At 54.2% G+C, this 25,953-nt stretch overlaps 2 long non-coding RNA genes across 2 annotated transcripts; one reads left to right on the top strand and one right to left on the bottom strand.

Moving 5' to 3' along the window:
- Positions 1-1,565: 1,565 nt before the first annotated feature.
- Positions 1,566-24,795, bottom strand: LOC116764406. The gene is made up of 5 exons (XR_004352872.1): positions 24,684-24,795; positions 14,516-14,622; positions 2,227-2,374; positions 2,073-2,135; positions 1,566-1,785 (listed from the first exon to the last, which is right to left on the bottom strand). It is a non-coding gene; the product is annotated as an uncharacterized LOC116764406 (long non-coding RNA).
- Positions 16,585-18,043, top strand: LOC116764407. Its single transcript, XR_004352873.1, has 2 exons — positions 16,585-16,776; positions 16,970-18,043. It is a non-coding gene; the product is annotated as an uncharacterized LOC116764407 (long non-coding RNA).
- Positions 24,796-25,953: the final 1,158 nt, after the last annotated feature.

The raw sequence follows: 25,953 nt of genomic DNA, 5'->3' as shown, positions 1-25,953 counted from the left end.
TAGCTTAGTATTTGGTGAGGAAAAAAAATCCATTTGTTAAAGGCACTACCAATTTTCCGGTTTCTCAGTTACTTGCAGTTACCCCTTTCAGCCAGCCTGCCTAAGTCAAGCCACTAACTAGATGTGATTCGTCATAAGTTAGGAAAGAAAATCGTCTTCATTTAAGACAGCAGGCCAGAGGTTTGTAGTGCATGTGTGGGGCACATGTGTCCCGTGTGTGTACTCAGGTGCGGGCACAAACACTCCAGCCCTTTGCTCCCCAGCCAGGTCTCCGCCTCCTTGTTGGGCAAGATGGCCAGGGAGCCCGCCTGCACACGAGGAGGGACAGGCGGCAGGTGCTCCTGGAGGGGAAGCTGCGCGGGTCCCGCGTTCTGGCGTCACAAGGGCGCCTGAGCAGGGAAAGGAAGACCCAGGGAGAGGGCAGCCGCTGGGGGGCCCGGGAAGCGCCCGAGGTCCAGCCTGTGATTGGAGGCAGGGTCAAAGCCGGGAGTGGGTGGCTCGCTCTCCCCCCGCCCCCGCCCTCCACCCCCGGCCCCCGGGGATGTACAAGTGCCGCTGGGAAACCTACAGGTCCCGCAGGCACGGCGAGGGGGTCTGTGGCAGCCCCCGGGGCAAGGCAGGCCTTCTTGGGTCAGCGCGGGGCGGGGGTCTGCACACCCGGCAGATGGACGGAGCAGCGTGGGCGTGCGCTGGGGCGCTCTGCCCGCACAGGTGGTCGCCCTTAGGCCCACGAGCGCAAGAGGCCGCCAGCACTCGCCCGCAGCCCCCCCAGCCCATCCAGACTTGGCTGCGGGCCGCGGAGCCCCTCGGCCAAGCTGGTCACCCAAGAGGGCCGTGTCTCTAAGGGCGGGGCGCTGCCCAGGGCCAGGGCCCCCCTCCTCCAGCCGCGGGGGCTCCTCCGTACGTGGGCCCGAGCCGCCAGCTGAGCGGGGCTGAGGGGCAGCGGTCGGGGTGCTCTGTGTTGACCGGGGGGCCATTACCTGGGCGCGAACACTCAGGAAGACTCACCAGCTGTGCGTCAAGACAGCGCCCCGCTCTGGGTGCCGCCGAGGGCTGCCCGAGGCCCTGGCAGGGCGGCCGCCTCCGGCGGGTCTGCTTTAAGGGCCCGGAAACGTGTTTGGTGCTGTTACCGAGGCGGAGTGGGGGCTCAGGGCCGCGCAGGAAGGACTGGGACCCGTCCTCCCGCATCCCCTCTTTGCCCAAAAGGCCTGCGTGAGGGGCTTTGCTCCGTCCTCTGAGGCGGGGCAGCAGGCCCAGCGTCAGGCCCCTGCCGGCCCTTGCTCCTGGGGGATGACCCTGGGCTGCGCTCCTGGGGCCCTGACGAGGGAGGGGCCGCAGGCTCGGGACAGCCGGCAAGGCCCCTGGGATGTGAGCGCTCCCGTCTCCGCCCCGCTCCCCTCCCCGCCTCATTTGAATCAACCCTAGGGAGGCGGGCCAAGTTCCCGGAACTTCAACCTGTGGGGTGCGGTGCGGGTGGGCGTTGGGCACCCACATGTTGAGAATATGGATTAACCACTTTTCAGTGCCCCCCGTTGTATCTCCACACACACATAATAGGACTTGTATCCTTAGCAGAACATTCATGATTTCCAAAGTCACTGTGAATTAAGGGATTTAAAAAATTACTTTGCATTTGTTAGCCATGACGATGTGCACCTGTGTTTGAAAGATCATTGACAGCCGTCCAAGCCGAAGAGTTTCCGTCCACAGCCAAGGCCGGTGCCTTCCCACCAAGTCCAGGGGGCTGAGGCTGCGTGTGGACTCCCACCCAGGACAAATGCCAACCTGACAGAGGTGAGAACACGACCAGCAGTGACACGGGAGGTGAAGCAGGCTCCCGGGCTGCACCAGGCACGCAGCCTCCCTTCGCACATGACTCACCAGGCATCCCTGGAATCGCAGCAATGCTGCAAGGGGGGCCCGGCCTCAGCTTGCGCACGTTCGTGTGTGTACGAGTACACACACACAGTCATTCACACGCTCACACACATCATTACACACTCACACGCACTCACACCCCGGCCCACGTGGCACCTCTCAGGATCCCCGCTGGGGAGGACAGAGTCTCCCACCTGAGTGATTTCCATCCTGCGTGGCTGGAATCAGGGTAATCACATGGGAATTCCGAGCCAAGGCTGCAGAAAAAGACAGGCGGACGGTTAGGAAAAGTCATAAAACGGAGGAAAGTACCAGCAACTCACAGAGCTGCCAGAGAACTGGCCTCACCTCACGAACGAGAAAGTGAGCAGCTGGGTAGTAATTGGACACTGGCGATCCTGCCGGAGTTCACAAATAATGAATCATCGCGTGTGCACCCGAAACTAACGTGACGTTATACATCAGTTATACCTCGATAGAACATGAAGCTCACCCTCTGAAAAATAAAATAATATACAGTGAGCAACCCTGTTCTTAAAAATGGGCAAAAGACTCGAACAGACACTTCACAAAAGAAAATAAGCACATGAAAACATGCTCAGTCTAACCGGTCATCGTGGAAACGCAAATTAAAGCCATCAGGAGACAAGGCTTCACACTCACTGCCACGGCTGAGGTTAGGTAGACGGGCACAGCGAGTGTTACACATTCCCAGGGAAAAAGGGAAATAATGACGCGGCACCTGGGAAAGCAGTCCAGCACTGTCTTATTCAATCAATCATGCACCCGATCTATGAACCAGCCATTCTTCTCCCATTTGTCCAGTGAAATGAAGACCTCTGTCCTCTCAAATCCTGACAAAGAAAGTTCATAGCAGCTCTGTTCATAATTAGCAAAAAGCTGGAAATAACTCGAAGTTATTTATAGACAAATTGAGGTACGTCCGTACAACAGAGCACTACTTTGCAATAGAAAGAACTATTGAGACTCAAAACACCTACAGTGTGCCCCACGAGTACTACATTGTAGAAAAAGTAAAACTGGCCCTGGTGATAGGAACAGGAGTGGGGGGCCTGCAAGGGCCGGGGGTTCTGGGAGAGGGAGGGGGTCTTGACTGGAGTGGAGGCTACACAGGTGTATGTATTTGTCCAGACTCATCCAGCTGAACTCTTCAGATCTGTGTGTTTTACTTATGCAAATTATACTTCAATCAAGGAAACAAGGGTATGAGGCAGGGACCAGGGAGTCTGCCCCGGTCCCCTGGGAGGGAGGGACTTCCCTGCCCTTTGAAGCTTGGTAACAGATCAGCTCAATTAAGAGCAGAGGCAGAAAAAGAGGCCAGGACCTCCAGGAGATTTGGTGCTGAGGGGAGAGGGACCTGCCCTGGCAGTCCTGGCAGGACGCCAGACTTTGTGGCCGAGGAGCCCCCTTGGGGCAGCCCGCACGCTTGACCCCGGGGAACAAGAATAAAGGGGTCTTCCAGGCGGGGGTGCTGAGACCCCTGCTCGGTGGGACCCAGAACCCAGAGGAAAAGTGGTGTGCCTGGCCCACCTCGAGGGCAGAGACTCCCAGACGCCCGTCTGAGGGCGGACCTGAAGTAGAACGGTGGGTTTGTGCAATCCAAGAGCTAAAAACAGCCCTGACCGATACGTCCATGCTTTCCAAATGGATTCTCCCATCAACACTTATTTAGTATTTACGTCTTCGTGATTGAAAGGATTTAGCGTCTCTTATGTGTCGGGCACCAGGCTGGACACGGAGGTCCAGCAGTAACCGGACTTGATAAATCCTCACGATGTGATGGGAGAGAAACACGTAGCTGAATTGTCAGGTGGAGAAAATAAAGCAAGAAGAGAAGATGATGGATTTCGGGGCTGGAAGGGCCCTCTGCATGAGGGAGGGGATGGTCTGCACAGTGGGACAGGCACATTCCTGGCCCACTGAGGGGGCGGGAAAGGAGCACAGCGGGCAGAGGGCGGCTGGCGAGGTGCAGATTGAGGATGGAGATTCTGAGCTGAGGACAGACCAAGGCCAAGGCCAGGGCAGATCTGTAAGGCCTGCCTACCTGGCAGCCCAGCCCTTCCCCAGAGCCGAGACCCGGGAGGGCTACCTGTGTCCTCTTCGTGCGTGGGCCGGTCAGCAAGCCCGGCCGCACTCGGTGTGACCACGGTGGATAAGAGTAGGAACCTGCCCCCCAGCATGGCCGGGGCCGGTCCTCACGGCCTCCTCGGAGGGCCAGCTCTCCGACCTGGCCCCCCGCAGATGGGCTCTGCCCTGGCGTTTCCACCAGCTCGTTGGAAGCTTGGATCGGCTCTGAACAGACAGAAGCTCCCGAGGGACTGGGACTTGGGATGGGCGTGACGTGAGACGTGTCACCCTCTGCTTCTGGGTGAGAACAATCTGGCCTGACCAGGAGCTCCAGGGCCACCGGGGACAGCACAGGGCGAGCCAGGGGTGGCTTTCCAGGGAGCCAGTCCCCTGGGCCAGGTGTCAGCCAGACCCCCACCTCCCCCTCTTGTTAATGCAGCCAGAGGTCACACCTGGGAGAGGGACTCAGCCCATCTCTGCTGCTCTTGGGCACAAAGCGCGAGGCATCTGGGTAGGCACGTGGAGATGCTGCTCCAATACATTTGGGGAAGTTTTGTGTTTTACCATTTTTGCCCCAGAGAACATTCAGAATTAAGAACTGGTTCATTTGCTGCTTCAGAAAATCAGACTATGTTCAGTCAAATCTTACTCCAAAAAAGAAAAATTGTGACTTTCCCAGAGTAAAAATAGTTTAATATGTTTTGCCCATGCTTAAAGCACTAATGTAGCCCCTCTCTCCATAAATTACGCCATCTGGGCTTATTTTTATTAAAAGGGATTAAACTTAAGTTTGAAGGACTTTCTGACGTTTCTTAGGAAACTGGAGGATTCCTGGAGCAGCAGAAAACCAATGTTAGTGATTCTGGTTCAATACTGTGATTACTGTCAGTGATTAAACGTCACAGCTGAACCAACTCGAGCGAACAAACACAACGCCTTGCCTTCACTTATTCACGCAGTCAGTCACCATTCGTGAAGCACCCATTGACGAGCACCGCAAACCTCTTTAAAAGGTGGTCAGAAAAAAAAAAAAAAAAAAAAAAGGTGGTCAGGACCCCACAACCAGCAGTCGGGTCCTGACCCGAGGACACACACCTTGCACCCTCCAATGTGGGGAGCAACCACGAGTCAGCCCCGTCTGCTTCTCCCTGGAGTTTGTCTCCATTTGTCTCTTGAGCTGTCCAGAAGCAATCCAGAAATTTCAGTTGCCCCCCCCACCCCCCAAAGAAAAGAATTTAAAATATCACAAACATGAAGTCCTCCTGAGCAATCCTAATGAGAGCAGACGGACCCTGGTGACCCAGTCACCTGCTTTCTTTCTTGTATTTGAAAAGCACATTCTTTCCTATAACGTACCCCTCTCCCTCTTGGGTTAGTGTTTCTAAGATTCATATACCAAATATTGATTTGAGCCAAGAAATATTCAGAAAATATTCTAAGACAAACATTCCACATACATTCCTGTGCACTGTGGAGACTGGAGTGGGCCGGCGTAAGGAAGTGGAGAAATCCCCCCTCTAGGGAGAGAACTGGGTTGGGGATAAACGTTTCAATCAACTGTTTGTGACCTTGATGGAGGAGGGGGAGATTTAACAGCGAAGCAGAAAAGCACGCCAGAGCCTGGTCTTTCTCGGAAGCGGCCAGGTTGGGGCCCGAGGCTCCTTGTGTGACAGCAGCTCAGGGCGGATGAGAGATGCAAAAGGGGAGCAGAGTGGCTTCCTCTACGTCGTCGGGGTTGGGAGCGGAGGGGGCCCACCTCCACCGGCGTGGGGCAGACTGAGCTGGGGAACAGAGGCGGCTGCAGAGCCTTCTGTGCAAGGCGCCCACCAAGCGACACAGACGGAGGCTCCCTCTGCAGCCAGCGTCCGGATGTGGCGAGGGGAAGCCAGGGTCCCAGACGGAAGGCGCAGGGCACACAGACACACGGCAAAAACCCAGGGCAGGGAGAGCACAGGGGCCCTTCCCCGCTGCGGTCACGCAGCCTTCAGGGGCCGGGGGGCCTTTGCGGTCATCCTACGTCTGTGCGTGTCCTAAGTACGCAGCCAACTTAGAGAGTCTCCTTCCACATTCTTTATAGTTAACACTTTGTTGTCTCTTAAAAAACAGTTAAGAACATCTAGCTAACACGCAATACGTAACATGTAAAAAAGACATATTGAGTCCAAGAGACTCATTGAACCCAGAATGATCACTGTAGTCAAGCATTAGTTGCCTGCAGAGGGAATGTCAGATGCACAGCCCCTCAAAATCCTGGCTTTTAGGCCATGGGTGTATTACCCACACCAGTGCTGTCCAAGGGAAATAGAAAGGGACACAGCTGTATGGCAGAAAGAAACAGGTAAATTAATTTTAATACTGTTTTATTTAACCCAATGTATCCAAAATATCAATATTATTATTGCAACAAATAATCAATTGTAAACAATTGAGATATTTTACAATATTTTCGTGCTTAGTCTTTGAAATCCAGTGGGTGATCTATGCCTACAGCACATCTCAACTTAGACCAGCCATTTTCAAGGGCCAGAGAGCCACAGGGGCCAGTGGCTGCACAGACACCCAGGCCTATAGCGCACACTTAAACACACACACACACACACACACACACACACACACACACTCACTCCTAATTTTGTTGTTTATTCTGAGCAAATAAAGAATAGCTCCAAAGAGGGAAAAGCTGAAGTTCTGATGAGGTTTTCCTGGCAACATTTTTGTGCTAGCATGATCCATAGATTTTATGTAAAAGCTCCATAAATCTCCGTGTTCCATAAAAGCTCGGCAGAGAAAAGAGGCACTTTCTCAGAATCGAGGGGTCCCTTTAGTGCCTGCATGATGACAGTCCCACGGCATTGACGGAAATAAATACGAAAACCAACTTAATCGGATCACATAGAGTTTCTTAAATCCAAGGAAGAGGGGCTCGGTTGCATCTCTGTTCTCAGATTCTAAGAGAAATGCCCCTAAAAGAAGCCCGAGCGTCCCTTGGGTTTTCTCCAGGGTGCCAGGAGGGCTGCTCCCAACAGGACACGCAGAGAGAAGCTCGCTGTTCTGAGAACCCGACTGAGACGGTCGGACAATTGGCTGCTCTGAGGAAAGCACACCCTAAAAATACACCTCAGCGCCCCTCCCAGAGGCATGCTTAGCAGACCTCGGGGGCAAGGGGGCAGCGAGGAGAGGAGGACAGGCTGCCGAGGACAGCTGCACTCTGCCCTTGGTCTCCCTGCACTGCCCCCGCTCCCTGGTTCCAAACATCCCATAATGAACCCACAGTCTCCTAGGAAGCCTTTACTTCAAAACACCTTTGTTTGAAATTCTTGCCTTCTTGGGTCCTTCAGGAAAAACGGTTTTCTTTCTTCTCCATCTTATTCACAAAGGGCACATTTCACACTGTAAACAAAACGATTCTTTTAAAAGGAAACAGAGGGGAAGCTGTGCATGGTCCAGAAATGAGGAACGTGACACCGACCTGGTAATGGGATCTCTTCTAACACGTAGGAACTGCTCAGGTTCACTAACTCTCTCCACTGTTTTCGTGGGCCACACACAGGACGATACTCTGTGTGAGGTGGACCTCGCTCCTACTCTCCATCCACCCAGAGGTGAACCCACAGGAAAAGCTAAGGTGTGGGCACTTGCAGGACGCAGCTGTCAAAGGCCTCAGAGACACCCAGAGACTGGAGAACAGCAGCCTGTAGAGGTTCCTACTCCCCCAAAGATGGGTTCGCTTTTTACAAAAATTAAGAGAAAAATGGAAAAGGAATACATAAAGTCTCAAAAGAGCAGACACTGGAGGCTGCCCGTGAACGCCCTGCAGTTCCCTGGCCCCGAGGGCAGGACATGTGGTCCTGGGGCCGGAGGCTCAGCGGGCGGCATGGCAGGGCCTCAGCTGCAGCTTCATCGCAAATTAACGCAGAGGGAGACCTGACTCTGAGAGTTCACAGCTGCTCTGAGCTGATGCTCCAGGACAGCCTCGGATAATTGCCCACGATGGTTAAATTTCATCTCCCCACCATGTCATGTTACCTCTTTTGGGAGAGAGCCTGAGCCTAATTTTTAATGCCAAAGATACGATTAAACCCTGAAAAGTTAATAAATCAATCATGCCTAGCACGAGAGAGCAAAAATATTCTGCTGCAGCTATTATATTTATGGACAAAATTAATGGCCTGAATGCTTAGAAAAATTGAATTACGCAGAATTTCTAAGTGTTTTATCAAATTACTTTTTCTTCAGCTTATGCAGATATACTCAGAGACCTATAAAATCCTGTTGCACTTCAGTGGATAGAAACAGCTGACTGGGACGGTAGCGTGTCCTCAGAAACAACGACAAGAGACGGGCCATCACCCTCCCACCACCCAGCACCAGGGTCCCGCTGGGCCGAGGAGCTGTTTGTTCATTGTTTGCTGTAACTGGAACACCGAGCTGTCCGGAGAGAGACCAGAGACCGCGGCAGGGCCCCCTCGGGGACGGGGGGCAGAGCAAGGCATCAGGTGCTCAAAGTGAGTTTCCTTTTCCTCTCGGGTAGTCAGGAGCCCCGAAGACAGCGGGAAAAGGCCCCTCTGGCTCCAAGGAAAGTCGTGGAGGGGTTTGGGGTCACGGAGGGCCCATGGCCCTGAGCCTGAGCGGCTCCTCAGGCACCCAGCCCCAGCTCACGGAAGCCTCTGGTCAAGACGGGTCTGGAGCACAGCCAGAGCCCCTCCCACAGGGAGGACCAGGACAGGACCGGTGAAGCGGTGATGCTGTCTCACTCCCATTTGTTCGAGTGGAAATAGCCTATGAGTTTGCTTTGCTTTGTTTTGTCTTGTTTTGGAAAATAAAAAGCTATACATGCTCATAAAATTTTCACCTAATTCAAACACAAACTTAAAAAAAAATGTAAAAACAAGCACACAGAAATCACCCATGATCTCACCGCCAAAACCCAAAACCAGTTTGGATATTTTGTATCAATGCCTGTGCACAGAGTCACAGACTGAGGCCTGAAGACGCGTAGACTTTTATTTCCTGTAACTGGGCGGGGGTCCTCCTGTCTGGACCCCAGTCCCACTGATGTGGGGAGGTTTGGTGGAAGGAAGACGCTTAGATTTCCAATTCCAAACAACAGACTCATTTTGGGTCGAAAACAGTGTCTTTCAGGTTAACACAATCTCCTCGCAAGTAACTGTTTGGTCAGAGCTTCAGGGTTTCCAGGCCAAGAAAACTGGAAGTTAAAAGTCAACACAAGCACACCCGCACGTGCTGTTTTCAGGCAGCCAGCCTGGGGTCACGCGTCAGGGAGGGCGTTGCCCCCCCAGAGTCCAGCTGCTTCTGCCCCGTTGTCGAGAGGGACGTCCTACCCACCCTGACCTCGGCCCTCACATCCACGACCCACATCCTGGCCCAAGTCCAGTCACCTCTGCTGGTGGGACAGCTCTCTGTTCAGCCCCCAAACTTGGACGTGAAGGCCCTTCCTCCTGGGGGTGGCCGTCCTTTTGGCTGAGCCCTCACGGTGACGGGGAACAATGAAAAGTAATGATTCCGTGCTCTCAAAACACCGCTCCTGTTGGACGTGAAGCGCAGTGCGGGTACCCTTTCTATTTTAACTGCGTACTTTGAACATCACCGGCTCCCTGCCCCCTGCCCCTGGGGCCTGCCCTGCTGTCTCTGCCCTGTTAACCGCTCGCACTTCCAGGCTGTTTATCAACACCTGCTCCCGGCCCCCCGCCTCTCAGGCATCCCTACTCGAGACCCCCACGCACATCAGAGGTTCCCGCAGGGGGTCTTTCCACTCCTGCCCTCACAGCTCACAGAGCCAGACATTTGGGATAAAACTCAGAGGGAGCGGCCCCGTGTTCACTCATTCCTAACACACTGGGTCCTGCTCAGATGAAGACTGCGGTAGAGTTACCGGTTTGCACAAAAGAAACCACCCTCTCGTGTGACAGAAATACTCTGGGGTGCTTCCCATGAAAACATTACAGGCTTTTGCTTCCCAGACACAGACTGTGCCTTAACTGCACTCGGAACGCCCAAACGTGGGCTGAACAGGCAGGAGTCAAATCCCCTTCTTTCCTCCAGCCCCCGAGCTCCCCCCTCCCCCCTCCCCGACCTCACCCCACACAGACACTTCAAAGGAGGACTTCAGAGAGAAAAGAACTCAACAATCTAACCCTCATTTGTTTAGGTTCCACCACCTTATGGTTTGGTGATGCTGTAAAATTTTAACAGAATGAGTCAGATAAAGACAATTCCATGAATACTGTCTTTTCAATTAAAATTGGCAATTCATCTTATTAATTTTACTTTTTTAATTCTGTTCTAATTAAACTATAATGAGAGATAACCCCATGGTTTCTCTCCCCTTAATAACTTATTTGGGGATGAACTAATTCTGTTTTTCTATTATATAAAGTTCCTTTAAGCACCGTCCCAAGTCTCCTTACTGGAGCGAGGCTGAAGGAAGGGCCTCTTCTGATTCCTCCCCTCCATCATCCTCCCACCGATGAGGCAACAAGCTGTGCGGAGATTCTGCCCCGAAGCCTGCCCCACCTCCACCCCAGCCTGCCCCAAACCCTGCTTGGGCCACACCACCACGGGACCCCAGGTCCACATGGCCCCCTGGCAGGGGGAGCCCAGCTCCGGGCTGCCCCCATCCTTCCAATTACTCTAAAATCGCCCCAGCGTGAACCCAGGGAAGCGGTAACCATGGGACGAAGCCCAACTATTTCAGTGTGGCGCTCAGTCTCCACCCTGAGCCTTCCACCTGCATCAAGGGCTCATTCACTTCATCTTCTCATGTCTGTCTTCCAACACCTGGCCAGGTGACATTTGGATAACTGTGCCACGGGTGCTTATGAAATCCGTTCATGTCGTGAAATCATTGTTTCTACTAACGTGCTCTTATGCAAACATGGGATTTCGCTGCAATTCAAAGGTAAACTGTAGTGAAGTTTACTCTCGTATTAACCGTTCTTAAAAAATAAAAGGCACGTGGACAATGGAAATAAAATTTCAAGAAACCGCCTCTTAAGTGAATAGATTTCATAAAGTAATTCGGAAGATGAAAGCGGCATACAAATGACTAGTTAGAAGTCATTCTTGGCTCTTTGTTAATTCAGGAAGCCTGCTGCTCTACCTGCCTCTGGGTAGGCAACGTGTCTCCAGGCCTCCTGCAGATTCCGGGGACAAACTTCACCTTATTTACCTCTGCAGTGGCAGTTCCCAGCTAGGGCCACGGTTAGTCCTCACACATGTTGCACAAAGGTGCCTCGTCTGGGTGGAGAAAACCCCACTCGTGAGGGTGGCCAGCTGTGCATGGACTGGAATGAAGTCCTCACCCACCCCCTCGTCCAGGAGCCCGTGTGGTTGAACATCGGACATAGCCGGATGTGGGGGCTGTCTTCCTATCACGGGGCCTGGCCGAGCTGAATTACGTAATAAAGTGAATCCCTTTACTCAGTAATATTTATTTAGTATGTGGACCAAAGAATTTAAGGCAGTTATTATGAGTAGTTCTGATTCTGTATCTGTCTCAAGCACTTGCATACATACAAACAACTATTTTTCATATGTGTGTGTAATTATTACATGCAAGCAATGCAATAAAGCTCATTTCTAAAGTCCATGAAACTCACAGTATTGATAGTATGTGATCATTTGTTAGTAGCATAATCACGAAGTCTCTAAGACAGCACATTTCTCCCCATTCCCACCCCAGGGAAACGTCAGTTATAGTGGGGGCTGTCTTTCCACCACCAGTAAGTCTTACACTCGCTCAAGATGCTGAGTCTGGTTTTAGATGTTTCAGATCCAAAGCTGTGGTAGGCTTTGCAGATGGAAATAACTGGGGGGAGCAAAGGAACTCAAGGAAGAAGTGAAGACAGAAATCAGAGGTGAGAGATGCTCTCCAAGGAGGTGAGAGATGGAACCGAGTGTGGATTAACCCCAGGCGAGCGGAGAGAGAAGGACCGGGACAGACCCTCCATCCCACCCTCTCCGCATGGCCCCCTGCATCTTCCCCCGGGGCGGAAGGCACCCCCTGGCCTCCCACTCTGTCCCAAAGAGAGCTTTCCAAGCTTGAGCGAGCAGGGAAGTCACCTGGAACAGGAAGGTCACCTGGAGTAGGGAGGTCAGTGGGATGGAGGGAGTAGATTAGAAAAGCGTCCAGGAGGTCAAGCTGAAGGTGGGACCACACAGAGCTGCGAGGCTGCCCCACCTGGAGGAGAGCTGAGACAGAGACTCAGCGCAGCTTGGCCAGCCAGCTGGGATTCCCATCAAAATTAACCCATCCGGGGTTTGCTGACCACAGTTTCTGAGGCGTATGAGGGCATAGCCCTGACAGGTGAAGAGGGAGGGCTGTGGAATTAAACGCCCCCAGGAACACGTAAGCCTCGTAAACTGATGACTCTTCTACTTTCAGGTAAACTTCGAAACGTTCTCATAGGGACTTCCCTGGCGTCCAGCGGTTAAGGCTCCGTGCTTCCACTGCAGGAGGCACGGGTTCGATCCCTGGTCTTGCACGGCGTGTGGCCAAAAAAAAGAAAATGTTCTCATAACTAAAATCCCGTTAATGAACTTTGTTAAATATGACACAATGAACTGACAATTTTACCTGTTTATACTATGGGATCATATTCCCCACATGCTGAGAGTTTCCACTGATTACAGAGTGATTATTTCTTGGACCACTAACCCCATTTCCCCAAAGCCATGAATAATGGTAGAAATATGAGTTTGTCTAATGGAAGAATGAATTTGTTGATTTTTAAACGAAGACATCAATATTCGGCATTTCCAAGTTCAGTGTTCCCCGGCTCTGTTAATTTTTCTGATGCAGTGCAAATAGGTTTTATAAGACCCCTGCGGTTTCCTTTATTAAAAAAGCACACTGATCTGTGCTATAGAGCTGAATGACAGTATTACAGGTCATGAGACAGATTTAGCATTTTGAACGTTTGTGCAGTTCAAGCTCCCAAGGCCATTCACAGGAAGATCAATTTCAATTACATTTCAATTCACCGCTGACATCATGGGGAGAGGGCGGCACATCGTGGGAAGGGGGCACAGGGAGCTAAGAGCACAGGTGGACGCTCACCTTGGCCCCCTCCCGGCCCTGATCGGAGCCTCCTCTCCACCCAGGTCTGCGTCCCCCTCCCTGGAGAGGGTTCCTTTGTAAGAAGCAGTGTCCAGGGTACAAATCCCGGGCAAACAGGGAGTAAAGGGAAGCCAGACCTGTGTTTCTTTATTAGCAGCATGTGTTGGCGTGGCCAAGTTCAGTCAAATAAACGCAGAACCTCATTGCTGGCGATAAAATGGGGTGAAGCCCACCTCGTTCACTCTGCCTTTGACCTGGAGCAGCCCCTCTGGTTCTGCGCTGGGGTGGGGAGGGGGTGGGAGGTGGGGTCACACGGCAGGCAGGCTGGCTGCTCACTCAGCATCTCTCCTCCCGCCTCCACTGGCAGGAGCCCCGGGCCCAGCACAGGCAGGTGCCCCCCGGACTCAGTCTCCCTGCTTCTCACCTTGCCAGGACAGAGGCTGCTCCGCTCGTGAAATCTTTAATCCGGATAAAGTCGGTATAAAATCCAGCCCTTCCCCTGGCGCACGGTGCCCGCTCCCTCCGAGCCCGGCTCAGCCCTCTTGGGTCAGCTCCCCGCTTCTCCCCATGTCCCAGGCACGCGGGGGGCCTCTCCCCGCGGGGCTGCGGCACAGCCCAGCTCCACCCAAACACCTCTCTCCCTTGCCCTGCAAGACTCAGTCCTTTCCTCTCAGAACCATCCAACCCCCTGTATCGGCCAGAGGCCACCTCCTGGGCTCTCTTCCCCGTCTCGGCGGCCTGCCTGTCCCCTTCGTATCACCTAACTCCTCTCTGATATTTCAGGTATCTGTTTGTAAGCCGGGGCACTCGTCAGGATCTGCACTTTCAGGAAGACGTGGTGAACGTTTAAATCATGAATATTTGTTTTCCTGCCTTTTCTGTGCACGGAGCCATGACAAGCACGGGCGGCCGGGCGCTCAGGAAGACAGGTCTGGCAGCCTGACCGCTAGCAGCTGCAGGTCAGAGCATCTCCAGGGAACGGGGAGGGGCTGGGCCAGGACGGGCCTGAGAAGCCAGCTGTCCAGTCCGCTCCATTTCTGCACAGACTCCGAGCTGCCAATTCCACACCACAGACGTAGCTTTGGTCATTTTACTCTGGGTAACTTATCACTGCGTACCCACGTGGGCATAGGAACATTTTATCCAATACTCATAATTTGAGTAGTAACTCTAATTCGCGCAGTGTCATTTCCTGGAAGGAACTTGGGGATAAACTCTGTTTGTAGGTCACCAGAAGGACACTTGCTGGGGAGTTGTTACAATAGATAAAGGCAGGTAATGTCGGGGGTCAGCTCCAGGAAAGGAGCTTCCTGGTTTGGCGTGTTTGGTCCCATGCCACCTTTTCAGACAGCAATTAGACAGCAGGAAACTGTCACCAGCAAACGATAACAATCCCACCCACACAGCCCAGGTGTCCTCCACCCCAGCCTGCTTATTGCCTCCAGAAAGTATATTTCAGTTCCTTGGTACCTCGATGGTCTTGCCTCTCCTGAGTGTAGACTCCTCCAAGCCGATTCCTCCTGGTGGTACCCAGCACCTCTCGTCGTGCCCGCTTCCTGGGGGTTCTCCGTAGGCATCTGCCGAATGAGTACATGACAAGTGAACACAGGAGATGCCATTCTGATGGAATGAGTGTGCGTGCAGAGTCTCTCCCTGCTCACCCAACAGAAGCCTGGTGTTAGGACACAGAGGCTGAGCACCGATGACCAGGATGTGGGCAGTTGCAGTCGCCGGAAAGTATCCAGTCTGCTGGGAGAGCGTCCCTCCCCTCCTGGGCATGTTTCCTACGGGCACGGGATTCCCACCGACTACGTAGTGGTCCCATCTATGATCATGTGCAGAGGTGGGGTTGCCCTCAGCCCCTCCGCTGGGTCCCAGCTGGGCATCTGTGAACACGCGACGGTCAGGTGGGCAGGGGGGACAGGCAGGTTGGGGCTCAGGCGTGAGTGTCCAGCACATCTCCGTTCTGCACAGACCCCGAGACCCATTCCCCCACCATGCTCTGCAGTCTTGATTTCTGTTGTTTTTCTTTTTTTAATGCTATTTTTAACCTTTTGCTGTTGCTGCCTCAGTCTTTCAGGAAAGACAGAAAAATAGAAATCACGTATCTTCTGATCTCCAAAGCCTTAAGTGATGAAGATAAGCAATAATCTTACTTGTTTCTTTCTTTCTCTTAATCAATGAAATTACCCTGTACCTTCATTTCCATTGGACATGGTGGCACATGGCTTAGGTTTCTCAAAGAGAGGGAAAAACCTCTGGCTTCTACTGCAGCCGTATTCTGTGCCCATTCTAATATTTCTCCTTTTTACCTCTCTTGCAGTATCAGTGTCATCTCTTTTTGGTCAATTTTAAGTCACCATTTAATTTCCAGTAGGAAAAAAAAAAGTTACACCGAAGATAATCTTCATCCTCAAACACACGTAACAAAACGAGCGTGCCAAAAAGTCAAAATTATACGCAATAGAAATTCTAGGTTAGCCCAGAATACGTCGTTCCCATTCGTTTTCGTATGTTCCTACATTAAAAATTTTAGTAATTGTAATTTATCACAAACCTTCAGTTTGGGCTCAGCACGGAATGTGTAAAAGGAGCGAATTTCAACAGGGTAAAATTCTCATTTAAACCTTGTCTGTCTGCATAATCGTTGTTGGCAAATAAGTCGGATGAACTGGGTTCTGCCCACCCTCAGAAAGGAGTAGATGCCGCACTCAGGACCCTCACCCAGTCCACACGTTTCTGTTTCCCTCTAAGCTGTTTCTTTTCTCACGTATGAAGTAAGATGCATGTATCTGGGCTGAGGAGACCAGAGGGAAAAGGAGGGGCTGGAAGCCGAGCCCGGAGGGGTCACCCCCGTGTGCGAGTGGGCTGGGGGTGGGAGGGCAGGAGACACTGCCTCCTTCTTAAGGATCACAGAACTCTGGAAAGCATTGACCAACCCTGAAAGGCAGGTCTTTTCAAAATGTTTGTTTCAAATGTCTTCTTCATCCCTCATTCCATGGGGTGTATATTTGTCTGGAGTTTCACGGGGTGTGCACGGTTATCTCCAGTTGTGTGGGGGTGTATGGGGGGGCGGGGGACAGGAGTGCAGTCCAGGTGACTCTGCCTGCAGCGGCTGTGGGGAGAGGACGGCAGCACCAGGCAGGAGCAGTGAACGGGATTCACAGCTGGATGGAGGGGGCCAGCTCGGTGGGGGCCCTTGGGCGCACACACTTTGATGAATGTGGTTTTAGTGCTAACTTAGCTTTCTGGTGTTCCCGTGCCCAAAGGCTCTGGTTGTCCTGAGAGAAGCAAGACACCCCCCCCCCCGCCCCGCTCCAAAGAAGGGAGTCAATGATTTTACAGATTCCACGGGTGTCTTTGGGCAGGAAGTCAGAGCCAGGCGGGAGGGGAGGTGGGGAGGACCCTCCGCCCGCCGCCCCCTTCCCGAGCCCTGCGTCCAGTGCAGGGAGAGGCCTCTAGATGGTGCAGGTGAGTCTGCGTGCCGAAGCCTCCAGGAGGTGGGCGAACAGTTGGAAGAGTCCCGGGAGCCGGGCAGCAGAGGGAAGCGGGCTGACGGCGCGCGGGGCAGAGCCCGGGCAGCTCTGCCGGCCACCAGCCACTCTACACCTGCTCCCGGGACACGGCCAGTGGCCACCTGGGAACCCGGTGGCCCCGACGGGACAGAGCCTGGCTTTCTTCACGGACCATCTTCTGCTGGGATTGGAAACGGATCCCCCAGTGGGGTCCAGGTAAGCCTTGTCTTTCTCTCTTGGTTTCCTGAGCTCTTGGGCTGTGGATGAGACAGAGATGTCACTGCCGGAAGACAGCCCGGGTGCATTTTTGAAATGCGTGTCATGTTTGGGTTGCGTTTGAACAAGCTTTCCCGGTTACTGTACGTCTGCGCTACTGGTTCTGAGACCTGAGACTGTTCTTTGTTTTCAGGAAAGCAGCAGAAACCCCATTTTGCTCTTGGCCGTGCATCTGGTGAAGGAGCCATACTCTGTGCTCAGCGAGCTTGGGATCTCGGCTACTGAGACAACAGGGTCTCCAGGAGCCTGAAAGTTTGCTTCCTGGGGAGGCAAGCGGCGGCTGGGGTCCCACCCAGGGTCCCGAGCCACCTTCCCGTTAAGACTGAGGCCGAGGTTATGGCCGCCGTGTTTTCGGGGTGCAGGGGACAGAGAGTGAGTGGGTAAGGATGCACGTCTGGTGGCTTCAGCTCTCACTTCAGCCAGGAGTTTCCACGCGATGCCCCGACAGATCAGGGGCGGCTTGGGTTCCGGCACCAGAGCGGCTGATTCCCCATCTTCCCGCCGTAAATGCACCTGCTCCGTGGAGGCCGGAGGTGTTAGGGGAGCGGGGACAGCGGTGAGGGTCCAAGAGGGACGTTAAAGCCATAAGGGGTGGAGTGAGTTGAAACGTCAGCAGAGCAGAAGCCCCGTCCGTCCGTCAGGGCAGCTTGATGGAGCTGGAGGGACTCGGGATAGGAGGGACGGCTGACAGACAGGGTGGGCAGGGGCTGAGGAAGCCCGGTCCCTCCTGCCCTGAGGTTCTGAAGTCTGAAGTCGCATAGTGAGACACTCTCCAGTTGAGAGCGAAACTGCAGCAAATTCACAATATTTAAGAGGTTAAAAGCCATCGTGAGCTAAGGGAGAAAAGGGATCAGTTCAAGTAACAGAAACATTTCCCACCCAGTTAACGCGCTGAGACTTCTAAGCCTTAAAACCTTCCGAGTTACGTCTCAACAGGGTCCACCATAAAGAGAGCAACTCAGCAAAGCTGGGGAATGAGCATTGGTCCCGACGGCTGCCCCGTGTCCCTCGTCACTGGAGGAGAGGATGGGGGCCCTGCCTCGGCTTGGTCAGCTGGGGTCTCTCTGTGCCTAACCTCCCCCCACACCCCGCCAAGTGAGCCAGGCTATGACGAAGGAGAGTTCTCTGACAGCACATTTGGAGGGTAATCCTGGAAGCACATGTCTTTGGGAGGAAAAAGTCAATAAAATTTCCCTGAAATGTTTGATTTTCACTCTCCGGCTACTACCCGGTTTCTGAAAGTAAACAGGGTCTTCATGCTGAGGCATATTCCTATTTGTGAAGCTCAGAGGTGGGGGGCTCGCCCTCCTCCTTGGGTGTCACTGTGTCCCGCGCCTCATGGAGCCCCACCACGCTCAGACCTGGCCTGTCCCGCACGTCACGGGGTGCAAACCCCACTGACTCTTTTAACTGGGGCGCATCCTCCCATCAAAGTTTCTGAGGCCCCAAAGGACCACAGATGAAAGCCCGGTCACCCGAGTCTTCTTTCTGACTTTTGTGTCTTCCAAAAAATGAAGTTTATTCTCAAGGAAATGCCCAGGAACCCAACTTCAAAGACTCAGGTAAACCTGAAATTCAAACACAGAAGCTGTAAACAGGATGGCGCTTTGGAAGCCAGCCCGGTGATGAAATGTTCACCCTGCAGTCTCCCTCCTGGCCCCCCCCCCCGGGTCCTGCCTGCACACCTCCCTGCAGCTCTCCCCCTGGCCCTGGTTTCCTCAATTATCCCCGCGGACACCTGCCTGCTCATTGCTTTTATGCTGTTCTCGGCTCTGCCTAGGTAATTCCGCCCACCAAGAGTATCATTAATTAACTTGCATTAAGCTCACTTAGCACATCAGATCAACTAGGAAACGAAGCCCAAGCCTCCACCCTCTGACAGTCTCCCCGTCATAGCCGAGGTTGCTGTCCACAGTGAACTCACATGCACGGGTGGGACTTTTATTCAACCTCAGATTATTTCCCCCGGAATAAAGCAAAGGATGGTGAGCTGACACCGGGCACTTAGCCCCTGCCCTTCATTACTATGGCACTTTACATGTTCATGCTTATCTTCCCTGCTCTTCAGATAAGGGGATCGGGCCCTAGAAGGGGGAAGGGACTTGCCCGTGGCCACAGCACTGGCGGTGACGCGACACCAGCCGTGGCTGACGAGGGTGGAGCTCCGGGCGACCAGACTCAGGCTGTGTCCCTTGAGGGCAGGAAGGGGAGCTGACACCAGACCCTCAGTTGCTGCCCCTGTGGGGGTGAGCAGAGAAAGCACCAGGACCACTCCCCCCCCAGGCACGACAGGTAGACCTCACGTCCGGGGTCGTGTCAGCCTAGACGCCACGTGTGTCTCTGGGAGTCTCCCCGACAAAGGTTTGGTGGCAGAGGAAAGCGGGGTGGACAGGCGGCACTGCTGTTGGTCTCCAGAGCAAGCGGGTGACTGTGGGTGATTTCAGGCGGCTCAGTCTGATGGACTCGAGCAATGAAGAGAGATTTTCACGGGGCCTTGGGGTTCAGGCCCGGCCTCTGTCAGCGCAGACAGTGAGACTGCACTGCGTTTCTCTTCACTGTCTGTCCCAAGGGCACCAGGCGTTGTCCAGTGTGGGCGCCCCACACGGTCGGAGCTCAGGAGAAGTGTGACCAGGGTCTCGGGAGCAGGGTGGGCCTCACCCAACAGCGCTCGGGGGGTCCCACCCTCCAAGGCGGCTTTGGTGCCCCCCTTGAGCACAGAGGGCGCTCGGTGCACATATGTCTGGGTGGTAGGTGGGATCCATCATGTCAGAGAAGGGTCGCCAGCCATTCTCATCACACCATGGGGTCAAGGGCCCAGGAACGGCCAATAGGCAGCAGATCCCATTGGAGCCAGCCCTCTGGGTGCAGAGATGCGGTACTCCAAGCCTGGTGCTCAGGTCATCCAAGGTGGGACAGGCACACGCCAGGACCCGCGGAAATGCCCAGAGCTCTGGTACATGGTTCTCGCAGAGCCAACTACCAGGAGGCCTTCCTCCATCTCCAGCAGACGGGTCACTGGGTGTGTCCAGTGGAGCGGTGGAGACCAGCCTTCCACGGGGAGGTGCCCTTGCAGTAAGAAGGTGGCCGTGCCCTCCGGCCAGCTTGGTCCCCCAGACGCTCTCGGGCAGTGAGTCAGGCTGGACCCCTCACTTGGCAGGGAAGCACCCTGCTGGCGAGTCCCTCTCCCCACGGACTCAGCAGCCCCCGCCCTGCTGCCTTCACCGTGGCTGTGAGGGCCCCGTACTCAGAAGCCCAGCTCAGCTGCGGTGTTTCCAGATCTCTCAGGGTCGACATCTTTCAGAGGCTGGATACAGCAACTAAAAGGTGAGCCCAAACACTGAAATAAGACACTAGTCTCCCGAAAATAATAGGGAGAGAATTCTGCCAACGGCACCTTAATCCTGGCATAAAGCACTTTCTCTGGATGTGAAGACAGACACACGAATCCAGATTGCAAACGCAAACCGAGAGGCCGCCGTGTGACAGCGATCAGGCTAAATCTTCTCTACTGAAATGTCCATGGTGCCGTATTTCCAGCTCCATATTTCTTAAACTTCGTGCCCAGGAGAGAGAAGAGGTAGGATTTCATGGTGGGTTTAATGTATGTTTAATGTTCACTCATTCACCCAAGTCTCTTCTGAGCATCTGCTCCATGGCAGGCACTGCCCTGGGACCCGCAGGTGGTGGGGAAATGTCCCTACTTTGGGGCATTTGCCTTCTAGTGAGGACAGAGGAGCCACAGTCCAGAGACATGAATGACACTTCAGTAAACCCAGTGCCGGGAAGAAATATGCGGGCGAGTGGAGAAGTGCCTGGGTGAGAGTGAGGGGCCTCCTGAGAAGTGGAATCTGAGGGGTGGCCAAGGAAAGCCCGGGTGGGGTGGACCCGAGGTGCCCCACCCAAGCTGGAGGGCAGAGTGGCTGCAACAGAAGGAAGGTGGGGTAAACAGGAGGAGGTGAGAGAGGAGACCAGGGATGGAGTGGGCAGGGCTGGAGGCCATGGTGAGGAATCTGGGTTTCAGTGAGGACAGTGGGAAAAGGCAAACAAACAGTGACTCAGGGCTGCCCGTGTCATTCTGGGACCATCAGTGCCCACAGCAAGACCAGGCAGTATATTTTGAAATCCACCCCCCCCCCCCACCGCCCCCGCCCCGCCCTAGAGTCAGCCTGTAGGAGCTTCTTTCTGAGAGCGCTGTGGGGGCCGGAGCAGCAGGGTGGCCGCTGGGACTGGCCCTCAGGCAGTAGGAGCAGCTGGGCTTTCAACTCGACATCTGCTCTCTTTGCGATGAACAATGACAGAAGGACCCTTTCTGAGAAAACTTTTAAAGACTGCAGCTTGAAACATGCTTACATTTTTAAAAGGCTCAAACTGGAAAGGAAACACTTAAGGCTCTCGTAGAGTCAAACATGGCCTTCCACCCCTTTGCAGCCCTACTAGATACGCCCGCAGTCAGCCCAGAGGCCCTTGTCAGCTCCACTCCCCAAGTCTCTCCTGCAGAGATGGAAACATACTTCCCAGCACTGGGAGAGAGATGGAGTTGGATGGACAGAACACTGCCCTGATGGTTCAATTCAGAAACCTCCCCTTCCAGGTGAGCTGTTAGGGAACTGAGTTAGGGATCGGTTCAGCACCCAGTTGGCAAGTCAGAGCTGCCGACTGTAGATAGGGTTTTATGGTTTGATTGAGGCCTAACGAACAACACATCTGGCCCAGAAAAACCCTAAGTTTTAAAAATACTGAGGCACACTTTCTTAAATGCACTTCAGGACTCTCAAAGTCCATTTTCTCTAAGATTCAGTTGTTAATAATGACTCAGAATGGCTGTTCATAAAACTTCCTGCCTGTGATGAAGGAAACCAATCAGAATGTACCCTTTGGGGCTGCGCAGATGGTCCATCCTCTGCAGGAAGCCAGCGTCTCCAAGAGTGCGGCCCACGGTGGGCAGCGGCAGCCGGGTGCCGGCAGCATCTGTAAACGGCACATCTGATGGGTTCCTTTATGGGAGGTGAAATGTCCAATAAGTGTCACTTAAGTTTAGCAGAACCTCTTTTAACGTTTAGCTCATTCTTCGAGGGATTTGGAGAAAGAGACCTGTGTGAACACACAGCAGGCATCTGATCTACCTGGTGGCCTCCAGCAGGGCCAACCCTGTCCCCACGACCCCTGAGGTCCGAGCAAATGCCCTGTTAGCTCTCATTTAAGTTATTTTGCTCCCCATTTTACGGCCGGAGGAAACCAAGGCAGGGACGTCCCCATGACTGGGGACACTCGGTTTTGAGTCAACCCTCAACACCAAGAAAACAAACCTTCCCCCAAATTGCTGCCTGTTGGTATCCAGCCTGAGGTTTCCACCTGAAAACCATCGTCCAAACAGACCACACGCAGCTCTCGGTCCTGACCCCTGGCTGGGGCGTGGGGCGACAGTGCTTGAGAATGTTACCCTGATGGCTTTCCCAGTTGTTGTTTTGAAGGCAAATGTTTATTTTATGAAGATTGCAAAAGTTGGAACAGTAGAATGTTGGCCTCTCCTTATGTTTACAGAATCAACAGAATCGAGACATCGACAAACGTGCATCCTTGTTCCCTAAGGAGCCGCCTGTTTGCCTCCTGTGGCATCAATTAAATTAAAGTGGGGCCTCCGGAGATGCAGGCCTCCGTCAGGCCGAGCATCCTTCTGCCTGACTCTGGTTCTCGGCAGTGGCCTGGTCGGTGCATCTGGGGCTGTCCTTCCTGTTTACCTGAAGAACACTCCTCAGGGCTTCACTGGAGGCTTTCTTTACGCTCTGAATTTTGCTCAAGGTTTTGTAAGAGGATCTAAAAGAAATAGAAGGCCTGACCTCTGTTCTCATGGCCCATAGAACGGAAAGGAAGAAGCAGGACAAACAGCCTCAGAGTCACACAAACAAGAGGACAGAGTCCTCTGGGGACTGGACAGCAGTGCCCACCGCCTGTCCTGCACGTTGTGCCCTCTCTGAGGATGGGGGGCTCCCTCTGGTCTGTAGCAGGTGCCTGGCACACAGTAGGTGCCCAATAAATGTTTACATAAACCAGCCTTTTTGTACATTAATTGCCTTCCAATGTTTTCCTTTCATTTACTCTGCTTAACAATCCGTGAAACAGGTCACCATCACTCCTCGCAGACACGCAGTGGAGGCTCAGGGGTGAGTGAGGTCCAGGAGCCTGTCCTGCTAAGTGGCGGCACTCCCACGCAGGCCACTTGACCCTGGTGTCCACCCTGGGCTCCTCTAGAGGTCAGGTCTGGGATGGGGGGGGCTGCTGCAGATTAGATCGAAGTTTAACTTTGTATCATAACCGTTTCAGGGGTGGGGAGGTTTGGAGGGATTTCTAAAGCCCCAGATGATGCTGAGTTCCAGGTCCCTCGGCAGGCGCTCCTGCCGGCCGGGCCCCAGAGCCCGGGAGCATGTGGTTTGGGGTGGGAGGACACGGGGAGCTTGAGCAGAAGGCAGAACCTTCTCTTTCCAGAGCCAGGCAGCCTCCCTGTTCCCAGCACCAGCGCCAGGATGGCCGGAGACTCAAGACCAGCCAGATCTACTCAACTCCAGAAGCCTCTCCTCTCCTCGGGGGTTGGGCTGGACGTGTCCTGCTGGGGTTGGACCAGAGTGGGCACGGCCGTGGGAGGCAGCAGGGCTTGGGAAATGATGCTGATGGGGCGGAGAGGGAGGTGGGTGGGAGCCCACGTCCTGCTCCAGGTGCTGGGGCTGGTAGCCGGGACGGTCATCACTGTAACGACTCCCAGTTCCCCGAGAGAGGACAGTGGTGCCACTCCCGGGATTACTGAGTGGATTCCAGCGTGATGAGGCCAGCAAAGGACCGAGAACGGGGCGGGGGCTCCGTTAGCCCTGTCCGTACTCGGCGTGCCCTCGTGGGCTGAAGTTACTACTACTGCAGCTGGACCTCTGCTTCTCAATCATAATTTTGGTTTCATTTACCCATGTCCATCTGAGATGTCTGTCTTTCCCCAGAAGGGCCTGTCAATCTGTCCAGGCTCCAGAAAGCCACGGGGACCCTGCAGTGACAGGGTAGGGTCTGCGAGCCCCATGGAGCACGGCGCCTGGCAGGCCAACCCCCGTCCACCCAGTGATACCCTGACCACATTCCAGCCGTGCCGCCTCCTCCCCGCCCAACACGCACAAGCCGCAGGCGCTGCATCCGCTCTCCCTCCTGCCCTGGGCTCTCACCCAGGATGTCTGTGCCGCCTTCACCCCTCAGGTCACCTTGTCACAGAAACCCTCCCTGGCCGCACTCTGTATAAACAGCAGCTCCGACCCCTAAACTCCTGTGTAAGGCCTTGCTCACACAATGTCGTGTAAATGTCCCCGTCTGTGTGTGAGCCCAGACTGGGCAGGCGATCAGCGAGTCTGTGTGCAGATACAGATCGCAGCGGGGACAGGGGTGGGCACCCTGCCACCGCCAGGGAGGGGGCTTCCTCCTGGGTCCTCAGGGCCACCCGGGGATGTTTCAGACGTGACTCTCCGGAGCCCCCAGGTCTGTCTGGAATCAGTGAAGCACGGCGGGGAGAGGACAGAACGAGCTGAAGTTAAAGAACAACCAGGAGACGGACCGGCTGGGTTTCAGGCGGAGGGCAAGGGGCAGCGGGTGGCTCCCCAGGCCCACCCCTCGGACCCCACAGCATCGGGCCCCATGTCGCAGGCGCCCACGGCACACGCACTGACACCGGGCCAGGGAGAGGGTGGCCGCAGCCCTGTGCCCACGCCCGCCACCTGTCCGCCGTCGGGAAACGGGGTCAGAATGAGGAAACTCCGCTCAGGGACCAGTCGCTCTCAGGACAAGAGCAGCACTTCGCCCCAAACAGTCCTTGCGCTTACCGTCACTGCCTGAGACCCTCGGGTCCTCTGGTTGTCCGCTCCTGCCTCGTAATTAGCCTAAGCCCGGTGGGAGGCAGGAGGCCTCCCCGCAGCCCGGCCGCCGACGTCTGTCCGCCGCCGACGTCTGCCCAACGCTGACGTCTCCCCGCCGCTGACGTCTCCCCGCCCAGGCTCTCTCCCTCCGTCCCTCCCCTCACTCAACGGCGTTTTGGACAAACAGCTTGTCTGAACTGTGCAACCCTGGCCTCGGAATTCTGGTGGGAGGGGTGTCTTACGGTCTCTCTTCCTGGGGTGCCGCAAGTGGGGTGCGTGTGCGTGAAATGCAAAAACAAACAGCTTGGGATGAGGCTGGGGCCCATCTGGGAAGGTGGGGGGAATGAGGGCCCAGGGCAGCCTCCCATGGCCCTAGCAAAGAGGGCAGGGGTTTGCCAAACTCAGGCGGCAAGTCTGGCTCTCCGCACCCCAAGCTGGATGGCACCTTAACCAACAGCCAGAGAGGTCTGTCCCGGGCGTGAGTTTGATGCTCAGGGAGGAGGCTGAAGCGATGCTTTGCGGGTGGGGACAGGAGCCTTCGTATCCCTGGATGGCTCAGCAGCTAGGAGTTTCAGGTGAATCTCGTTTTCTTCATCACTGAGCATTTTGGAGTTGGCACTTCTTGGCTGTGGGAAGCAGCAGACACCTGAGCCCCCTTGGAGATGCAATGTCAGCTCCTTACACACCCCTCCCCCTGCAAGAACTCCCGAGGCTTAATGGTTTCCTTTTGGAAAGCTTTCAAATTGTGTTCATTTGCGTTTACATGATCTGCTTCCTTCAGCTCTGTGTGTGGATTATTCTCCTGTTGGGTTTAACTTAACCAAGTTTGCAGCTGTGCTAACAAACTCACCGATGCCCCCCTGCTTTCAAAAGGCTTTTTCTGCCTTTTCTCTGGCTTTACTTCAAGACCAACTCCACACTGAAACACTCCAGCATCGGGACCGTCTGCTTGGAGTACCTACTTCTTCAAAACCCATTTCCTGTGACTGAGCTTCACTGTGTCTCTAACAAGTTACTTTAATATTTTAATGGTCAAAAGTAATGATTTATAAAAATCACTGTTAAAAACAAACAAAAAATGCACCTTCTCTAAAGCTGTCAGCTTCATCCTCTAGCAGGAGGGTCTGCGTGTTTCCTAAACATGAGGGCCCCTTGCAGGCCTGCTCGTCACAAAAATACTGTGAAACTCTGAATCTTTAAGAAAATATCACAAACATGCAGATGTGCAAAGACACCA

Source organism: Phocoena sinus, chromosome 13, assembly GCF_008692025.1.
Source record: "Phocoena sinus isolate mPhoSin1 chromosome 13, mPhoSin1.pri, whole genome shotgun sequence".
In the NCBI taxonomy this organism is placed as follows: domain Eukaryota; kingdom Metazoa; phylum Chordata; class Mammalia; order Artiodactyla; family Phocoenidae; genus Phocoena; species Phocoena sinus.
The sequence above is the reverse complement of the archived record's forward strand: the minus strand, read 5'-3'. Positions and strand labels throughout refer to the sequence as shown.